Below are 10,772 nucleotides of genomic sequence, written 5' to 3' on the forward strand. Positions count from 1 at the left end.
TAAGGTAGTTTACATGAATGCTGCAATCCATGGAATGGGTAAGGACCAGAAAGAACCAGGATTTGGCTGTTTTTCTTTTCTTTTTTCATCTTATTTTATTAATTTATCTACCTATTTATTTATTTATTTTGGAGGGTTGGTGTGGACAGGAATTAAGTTGCAAGAGGTGATGGAGGAAATGAATGGTTTGAGGAAAATGGAGGCAGTGAGGTGAAACTATTGTTCAGAAAGGCTGATGTATACAGAAGAAATGAAAGCTAAGACATCATCGTGAAACAGTACCATAAAACTGGGGGGGGGGGGTTGGTCAATTGCTCATTGTAACTCTTTAAATTAGCACATCACCTTCTCCCCAGGATTTTAATGTGACAGAAAGGTTGCAAATCTGACCAAGAGACAACTAAAGATGAAATATCTAGTTGGGGTTTACCTCTCTGAGTCATTCCAGTTAGTATTCATTTATAGGATACCATAAGCCACCTCTAGGAAGAATGATGATTCTTTATTGCTTGTTAAAAATATTTACATTTTCCTCTACCAGCTGTATATAAGGAATTGATATTTTCTGAATTGCTAAGTCAATAACATCTTCCTTGAGCCATCAAAGGACTTGATAAACCAGCAAAACACAAGAGCCTCTACCGCAAAGAAGTGGGAGGCACTCGGGCTGTCAGGCAATTAAGTGGACCTGAATAAGCTGATGTAATTAAGCCTCTTACTGCATAATTATCTTTATTTTAAATGTGTCTTTTGATGAAACATCTGTTCCCTGCTCCAGATATGAAAAGAGAGACCCATGCTCACGAAGCAAACAGAGCTTGGGAGGCCTTTGCACATGCTGCCTGGGCAGCTTACATTCAAGGCAACAAATGTTGTCATTTGTTCCATCTTTGCCTGCAAGAGGCAGGTGTCCTCATGTCCTCAGCCCCTGTTCGCCTGACCTCCGAGCTTGCAGCAGCTGCCTGGAGTCCTGTTACATAAACCAGACCCTCAGTGCCCTGGGGGTGCAGAGGCACAGAGAGCATTAACTGCTAGGTCCCATGCTTTGGTCATCCACCTGCAGTGGAGAACAAGTCGATATGCTCAGCAAGTCAAGGTTGGGCACCATTAGTCAGCGGGACTCCCTTGGGTCCCTGTGTCCAGGCAGCAAGGCAATGTCTCTGTTCCTTTCACCAAGGTAAATGTGATTCGTCAAAGCTGAGCCGCTTAAATGCAGGCTGGCACTACCTTGGCAAATTCTGGTATAGTATTTCTGTCTGTTTTCAATTGTGCAGATCCCGAATGCCTGTTTACCAAATCCCTAGGTTTTCTGAATCAGGAATTTTGAATCACACTAATGTACACTTTAGGTAATATAGGCTTTGGTGATAAATAGATCTGGTTTTATATTCTGGTGCTGCCACTTGTAAGCTGTGTGACCAACCATTCGTTGTTCTTTTAGCTTCAATTGTCCAATGCTCAAGTATAAATAATCATCCCTAACCTACCATATAGGATGATTATGGGAATTAAAAGGTGGACATAGGACCCAACAGAGTGCCTTTAATATAGTAACTGCTCTAATATTACTTCTTTTCCCCTTTCTTTGACCCATCTTTCCTACTGCCCATGCAGAGGCCTAAGTGTCAATTTTTAAATAAATGGCAAGAAATAAGCTGTCAGGAATACTGACGAGCACCACTTCTCTCTTCATTGTCCCATAATTGGGGATCAACAAGTCAGGCCATCAAGATGAGTGTCATCAAGATTGACAAAAATCTAGTGCATCTAGAGAAATAGCACATCCTCTGTGATCAATGGTCACAGCCCCGAGCCTGGGTCACAGCTCTGGCTGTTCATAATGGAGATGAACTTCTGTGTTTTTATCTTGAACTTCTGTATCCTACATTCTGACTACATCACTCCCTTCCAGACTATTTCTCTTCTTCAACATATTAGCACCTTTCATACTAGGTCAGTTTTTGGCATGCCAATATATTGAGCCAATGTCTCAGCCTTCTTTTTTTCAGCAGCTTTGTTAAAATATGATTCACACACTATAAATTCATCCATTTAAAATGGGCAATTCAATGGCTTTTAGTATTTTCACAGAAGTGTACATCTATCACCATAGTTAATTTTAGAACACGGAAGGAAACTCTATGCTGTTCAGCCATTACTTCCCATACCCAATCCCCCTGCCACCCTAGGCAGCCACTAATCTGTTTTCTATCTCTATAGAGTTGCATAATCAAGACATTTCATATAAATGATATCATACAATATGTAGTCCTGTGTGCCTGGTATCTTTCACTTAGTATAATGTTTTCAAGGTCTATCCATTTTTTAGTGTATGTCATTAATTCATTCTTTTTTTTGGCTAAATAATATTCCATTGTAATAGATACACCACATTTTATTTATTCATCCATCAGTTGATGGACGTTGTTTTCACTTTTTGGCTTTTGTGAACATGTGTGTGTGTGTGTGTGTGTGTGTGTGTGGTAAAGGGAATTGAACCCAGTGACTCCTATATGCTGGGCAAGCACTCCACCACTGAGCTGTACCTCCAGCCTTATTTTTTAACTTCTCGGGAAGCTCTCAGGCTGTTTTCTAAACCAGCTACACCTTTTTAAACTTCCACCAGCAACACAGGATTCTAATTTCTCCACATCTTGCCAACATTTGTTATCATCTGTCCTTTTGGTTAGAGCCTTCATAGGGAGTATGAAGAGGTATTTTCTTAAGGTTTTGATTCACATTTTCTTGATGGTTAGTTGTATTAGTTTATTGCAGAAAGTATTTCAACAACTCCCACTTCAAGTCACTCCTCCTGACAGTGTCTTTCTTTGGTGGCTTTGCTCTTCTTAAACAACTAACAGCCAATGTAGGCTTTACTGTAGTAAGACAGGTACCTGCACCAAAAAGCACCAAAGCTTCGTGATAACTTGTAACACATCATTCTGCAATGGGGAAAAGAGTGAGCAGTGAGATGAGCTGCTTCATTTCAAACCAAGGACTTTAGGGAGGTATGATGTTGTATGTAACAACATCATGTTAACATACATGGAGGGAAGGTCTCAGGGACTAAGCAAAAGGAAAAGTTGAAATCAAACCTCATAATTAATTCTGTAGTTAACACCAAGCTTTAATACTCTATCACCGGTGATAGGGTGATGTAGTATATTATATTTACATAGCACTTATGAGAAAGCAGGGACAGAAAACCTAAACATAACACCAAAAGAAAGAGTATGGGCTTGACTTACAACTTTGAATCAAAAGGATTTTAAAAAGTCACTCACATTAAGTTAAAATTTTTATAAAATGGAATGAACAATTTCCCCATGGGGTTATTGTGAAGATTAATTAAGATAAAATTGTTGAGTCTACTTTATAAGTTATAAAACACTATGTCAACAATTATTACCTGAAATTTATTAATAATAAGAATAACTTACATTTACTGAAAATTTATTTTGTACTGGCAAAGGACTTCAAATCTGCCAAATAGGATATCTTTATTGGACTTAGCAAAAGAAGCCCTGACCTCATGTAACTTTTTTTTTTAATTTAAGATATTATTACATCATCAGTGTAATCATCAGTGGACAGCACCTTTGACTGGAGCCAAAAAAGGGACAAAATACTCTCACACACCCACACACCAAAGCACAGCACCTTAATAGAATGCAAACTCTATGTCCCAGCTGAGCAGATGGGAGAAGGGCAGATAGGGGACCTCAGAATGAGGCAGTTGCCCAAAGAAACAACCATGGAAAACCCAAAGCACATCTGGGTGGGGCAACCTCACCAGCATCTGCATGCCAAGTGAGCATGGGTGTGCCCCACCAAATGTGAGTGTACCTATGCGTACATGGATGAATTTGTCACATGTCTATCAGTGAGACTGCATTCAACTGGAGGTCTACCTGGGATGGAAGGCCTAAGGACAACAGTACTCCTCTGTCTGGCAGCTCACTAATCTGTTGGCTGATGTGGATCACTTCTCCTTTCTGTTGCCAGCCATACTTCAGTAGGCTCATTTTGTTTCCTTTCATGGTGGTCTGAGAGTACTATTCCATAAAAGTCAAAACAGAAACTACATTCTCTCTAGAGACCTAGACCCTAGAACTCACACATCACCCCTGCTACATTAAAAAATCAAAGGCAGTCACAAGGCCAGCACAGATGCAATAAAGTAGAGGGGTACCATAAGATACCATATGTCTTACTTTTACTTACAACAGTGTGATGGGCTTCTCACAAATTATGAGGTCAAGTATTGCTTTAGTCATCTTTTGGATAAGAAAATGGAGATTCAAGCATAAAAGTGTAGCTTTAGTGACAGATCCAGGATTGAACCCAGGTCTGTCTAACACCTGCTCTTAACCCTAGGTATTTGAATCTTGCTTACTATGATCAAAGCCCATATGGAAATTGCTTTCTCCTCTATCTTTCAATAAGTCAGGACACAAACAAATGGTTTCCTTCTTCCATTTCCCCTTTAGAAGATTTTGGTGCATTCTTCCTAATCTCTGACTTTGCCCTTCCTCAAAGGCCTATCTTCCTCTTACAGAAATGAATTATAGTTCAGGCCAACTTCAGTCACAGAATCATGATGTGAATCTGAGAAAAAAAAACCAAACAAACATGAATTGCTCTACTTTTTTGAAGAATTTAATTTTTTCAGGCTAATGAAGGAGGTAAAAATGTTGCTGACTCTGTGCAGTAAGTTTGCCTTGGTTTTCATTTCGGTCTTTTCATTTATATTCTGGTATCCTTTAATCTCCTCAATGGAAGTTATTTATTCAAAGGGGTAATTTAAATGTGAGAAGAAGGGCCACACAATAAACCATATCCCAGTCTTTATGAAAAATGGAAAGAAGAGTAGATGAAGACTATAAGGTCAACTGTTAGCGCTCTGCACTCTGGAATGACCATCTATTTCATCTTGGGCAAGTCATTTCAATAGTTTCTCCACACACACACATTTTATCATTCTTTAAATCAGAGAATAAAGGTGGATACCCTCTCAGCTCTTGCAGCTCTGACTTTTGATTCTACTGCCAGAGCATAATTTCATCATATTCTCTACACATTTTTATTCCAAAACACATTGACATCATGTTAAATTAAGTTGACTCATGTTCCCCATATAAACAATTGTGGCAATTGCCAAAATTTGCTAACAGAAAACAAGTGTGTTTCAAGTTTGTTCCTTTAATTCTCTGAGTGCATTTTTGATGTGCTGAAAAAAAACTGCAAGGTGTTTATGTACACTTGACTCACTAAATCATACCAAAAGTATTTTACAGGGCCTCTTTCTTACTTTTTCTGGAATATCATTCACAGTTGAACAAAAATATTTAAACAAGATGATTTGAGGGTTTTTTTTAAAGTACATCTGTGTTAGAGAAAAAAGCAAATGCACAAACTAGATGTTAATCTTTCAGTTTGATAAACCAAAGCATATTGATAAGCCCCTGCCAAATAGTTAAGACATATTATAAATGAACATAACTTTAGTTGGACAGCATGCTGACTGAGCTGTAGAAAAGAGCCTGGAGGCATTTATTACTACATGGAGATACCATAGGGTATACAGCTCTCAAGAAAAACCACAAATGAAATTGTGAAATGTTTTGGAAAGTAGGAATTCCAAACTATCATCTTCCCAGCAGATCTGATTACTCTCATGTGTTCTGATTTCACAGCAAACACTGATCCAGCTGACATTTGGGAAGGAAATTTTCCAAACAAACCATTTGTGGCATCCTTGGAAAAAATTCTGAATGGTTATGCATTATGGGAAGGCCTAGTATCATCATACCTCAAGTTTATATCCACTGAGTTTTTTTGATTAAAAGAAATTTTGAATAAGAGCATGAGCTCAGACCTTAACATACACTGCTCTGTTTCATCTGGACCAGAAACCACTTAATCTTTACTAAAAGTCCTAAGACTGGGCAGCTTAACCTAATGCACACTAAAATTCAGCAGCTCTCATGTGTTTCTGTTTTCCTCAAATGTCCCATAGGACTCTTCTGAATACAGAGCACCCATTCTCTGAGCAAGTGACTTGATGTTTGAAATCAGCCCAGGAGGCAAAGGAACAAGCCTTCCCTGTCCTCACCTTGTCTCTACACAAAGCCACTGTAGCTTGTGTTGAAAAGGGAAGAGAAGGGCATAGGTGTATTTCTTCACTGGAAGTTTCTGTTGACCTCACCATAGCAGTTTGGGAAATTCATCTCCATTCTTGCGTTCTCTAATATTCACTATAGTCTTTTACTTCCAGTGTTCTGTTTTTCCCTCCCATTCTGTCCTTTCATTGCCAACTCAATCACTGTCACTTCTCTTTTTTACTTATTATATAAACCTAGGTACCTGTAGAAGCCCATGGAAAGATGAGCTTTTTCCATTATAAAATGAGCAGAGCAGGCAAAACCTGTAAAGCCATGGAAAGAACTGAGATGGGGTGGAGATGGCCATAACACGGTACATGTAGTCTTGCCTCAACCATCTTACCAGTCATATTCCATAGCTGCTATTTTTCTCTGACTCAATTTTCATTCAGAATGAAGTTGATCTCCCATCTGAAGTAGTGGAATAAACATATTAGTTAGTATACATCATTCTTGTATTTATCTCTGAGTCTTGAAGAAAGATCGTATAAGTAGTAAATAATACCTTTTTAAAAATTGTGCTTTAGGGATGGAGGCATGGAGAGAGCCTAGCAAGTGTGAGGTCCTGAGTTCAATTCCAAGTACTGCCCAAAAAAAACCTGTGTTTTCTCATGAGGGGGAGGAGACTTTAATTTTTCACAAGGCTAGCACATGCATGGGGAACAGAAAGAGGAAGGGATATCCTCTACTCCCAGGGCAAGTACTCAGTGATCAGGAAAAAAAGCAGTCTAAAAGGAGTACATGAATGAAACAAGGAATCCTCTGGACAATGTCACCAGCATTATCACCAAGCCTGAAGAACTTGGGAAGGAGGAAGAGAGATCCTCTCTTCTACCCCTACATCCAAAGAAAAGTAGGATCTTTGGATGTAGGCAATATGTTTCCATGGTGTAAAGGCCTGCTAAACCTACAGTAGACACTGGTCAACTGCTAACTTCTAATAGTACACAAAGAGGCTGGACCAGGGAAGCTGGACCAACTGGATTTCAACAGGGTCACAAAGGACAACAATATCAGCTACCTCATGAAAGGATGTCTTGGTAGGCTGAACAGTATCTCTGGCATTCTCTTCTCTCCTGGAGGTGTGGCAATCAGGATTGGCCTGATTTTGTCTGAGTCATAATTACTGCTGTTTGTGGGGGGCCACCAGGTGAAACCCCAGGAAGAAAAAAATTATTATTTTTTTTTTACATTCTCTTTGTTGGAAGAGTCAAGGGCTCAGAATTGTACACAAACTTTATAACCCAAATGGAGGAAATGAAGAATATTGATTTCAGAATATTTTGTTAGCTGTTTAGGTTGCTATGGCAAAATATCAGAAGCAGGGTGGCTTAAACAATCAAAAGTAATTTTTCAAGTTCTAGAGGCTTAGACATCCAGGATATTTGGTGTCTGAGGGGAACCTACTTCTGACTCATAGGTAGTGCCTTTACAGTGTGTCCTCACATAGTGGAAGAAGCAACCCTCACTTGTGGGAGCCCCACCCTCCCAAAGGCCCCACTTCCTAATATCATGACTTTGGAGGTTAGGATTTCAACATAAACATTTTCAGACCATAGTGAAGAGTGGAGGGGCTCAGAGTCATTGAATTTGTATACATTTTATATCCCCAACTGAGAAGTAAGGGTTATCAACTTCATATCTGGATTTTTGGATCATCCAGCATCTATTCTCTCTCCATTAGCATTCTCTCTTTTGAGAACTTACTCTTTCCCATTAGACACTCTGGGGTGAGACAATAATTAGAGCCATGTTCTTCTCCACTCATGGGTCCATTATAAGATTCCAGTTCAGCCAGTTGGATGTCCTGGTCTCCGTATTTAAAACTGGGCATATGGTCAAAGGGACTGGAAGTGAATAGAGCTCACTCTATCCTCATGAGCGGTTCCTACTAGAGCCTCTGTAATGTTCTGCTTCTTTGCCTCTAAAGCTGTCTAATTTTTTATCATATCCCCAGCATCTTCAGGCTCCTGGCAATTCTGTGAGTCCCTGATATTCTTCCAATAAATTACCTCTACCTTCAGTTAGCCACAAATTCATTTCTATGGCTTGCATATAACTGATGCATGCCAGTATTTGCACAATAATTCACAATGCATTTATTCACTTGGTACCCAGTTTCACTCCCACAACAGTCTGACATTAGTATACCAAGTATTAGTCTCATTTTAAATGTGAAGAAAAGACTCAAAGAGTTTAAACAAATTGCCCATGTTCCACAGCAAGTCCAAGCCTAAGTCTTTTGGCTTCATATCCCAGTGCTCTTTTTACTGCAGTGTGCTATAAATCTCATCTGTTCCCCATAGAGCAGCAAAAGGAAGACATTCATTGGAAATACCCACGCTCTTTTGCTAGTGTTCATGTGACTAGTATTATGGACTTTTTTGAAAACTTCCTTTTTAATGTACAGAGATCTAGATGTAAAAACACTTTTTAATGCACTACAGCAATGTTAATGGAGCCAGAGCACAACAGAGTGACATATTTACATTTGGAAATAGTGAAAGCAGTGATAAATTACTTGTGATGCCACCTATAATTGTTGCTTTTTAGAGGAGAGATACCTAAGTCCATCATCTCTGTAGAAGGAAATGGCTTTCTCAAAAACAAAAATATACACGCCTGTTTCCCACAGGGTGCCGACATGAATCAAGAGGAACCTGAACATAGGCCATGCATGAGCAGTAAGTACCTGGGAGTCGTCCCTCTGACCAACTGCAGAGAATGCCAGACAGCGTTCTTTATCCAGGGAAAGAATAACTTTTAAGTATCACTGAAACTTAATTGACCATTACAATTAATTGTTGAAGCCAGTTAATATTCATTTGGAATTTAAAATCACTAAATAATTTGTAGTCACATTTCAGATGTTCAGCAATGTTTGTTGCAAAGGAAAAGAATTCAGTCTAGAATTATAGTCCTGAGAAATCACCCCAAAGCATAGGCCTCCACCAACACCACAGCAAAACTATAAACTCGGGAGCTTTCTAGTCCCAGCATTAGATTCAGAGCCCTCTCTTTGAGCAAATATTTCTCATAGAAAGTGAAAAACTGAGATCTTGATAGCTCCTGCCTTAAAACCCTACAATATTTCTCAAGTTAGGAAAAGAACCCTTAACGAGAGTGCCTGAATTATAGCCACTGAATAAACAGACATGATAGGAACATGCTGGATTTCATGCAGGTCTTAGAATGTTTATTTATATGTCAAATTCCTGCTTGTAAACATTTTTAGGCCCTCATAAAAAAAGGATACCTATATAAAATGTGTTTTATAAATAATCAGGCCATTTTATGGCCTGACATGGAAAAAAATCTAAGAATGAAAGTATTCTTTTAAAGTCTCAAATACTAAAATATGATGTTCCTTTACACTAAGGAAAATGTGGAGTATATATATAAAACCTTGCTATAATTTGGATATTGAATGTCCAAATACCATGTGTTAAAGGCTTGGTCCTCAGGATAGCAGAGATCTGGTCTCTGTCTTTCTTTTGCTTTTTTTCCCTGGCCATGAGGTAAATTGTTAGCTTTGCCATGTACTCCTGCCATGAAGTGACCAACCTAAATATATCAGTATTACTGATGCCTGGGCACATATTAACTTACTCCACTTTCTTCTGTTGGATCCAATTGATAGCTTCTTAATTTTTACAAAACTCATTTATTGAACCAATACTAAAACATCTATTGACTTAAAATATAAGTCAAAGTCTAAAACTGGTAACCAGGCAAAGAAATACGTTAAATAAATACATGAATTAAGTCAGAAAATAACAGAATTTATATAAAACTCAGTGGCTACATAATTAATCATATGACACTTGAATAGGAATGTCTGTGAACAACTGAAAAGTAAGCCATAAAGCTGTTCTTTCTATTTCTTGATGAAAGGCAGATCTAAATTAGTTCTTTTTTAAAATACTATTTTTTAATTTTTATAATTACTTACATGTGTACACATCATTTGGGCATTATTGTTCATTAAGGAGATTGGCCTGCAGTTCTACTTTCTGGATGTGTCCTTATCCGGTTTGGGGATGAGTGTAACACTGATTTCACAGAATGAGTTAGGCAGTCTTCCTTCTCTTTCTATTTCATGGAAAAGTTAAAGGAGAGTTGGTATTAGTTCTTCTTTAAAGGTCTGGTAGAATTCAATGGAGAATCCATCAGGTCCTGGACTTTTCTTTTTTTGGGAGACTCTTTATTGCTGCTTCAATTTCATTACATGTTATAGACCCATTTAGGTGGTTGATATCCTCTTGCTTTAGTTTTGAATGGTCATATGTATCTAGAAATTTGTCCATTTCTTCAAGATTTTTCAATTTATTTGAATATTGGTTCTCAAAGTAGTTGGATGATTACCTGGATTTCCTTGGTGTTTGTTGTTATTTCCCTTTTTTCATTTCTGATTTCACTAATTTGGGTCTTTTCTCTCTTTATTTAAGTCAGATTTGCCAGGGGCTTGTCAATCTTGTTTATTTTTTCTAAGAACCAACTTTTTGTTTAATTGATTCTTTGTATTTTTTTAAATTATTCCATTTTTTATTATTCATTATGAGGTTATTTCATTAATTTTGGCCCTTATTTTTATTAGTTCTCTCCTGC

Source organism: Castor canadensis, chromosome 6, assembly GCF_047511655.1.
Source record: "Castor canadensis chromosome 6, mCasCan1.hap1v2, whole genome shotgun sequence".
NCBI lineage: Eukaryota > Metazoa > Chordata > Mammalia > Rodentia > Castoridae > Castor > Castor canadensis.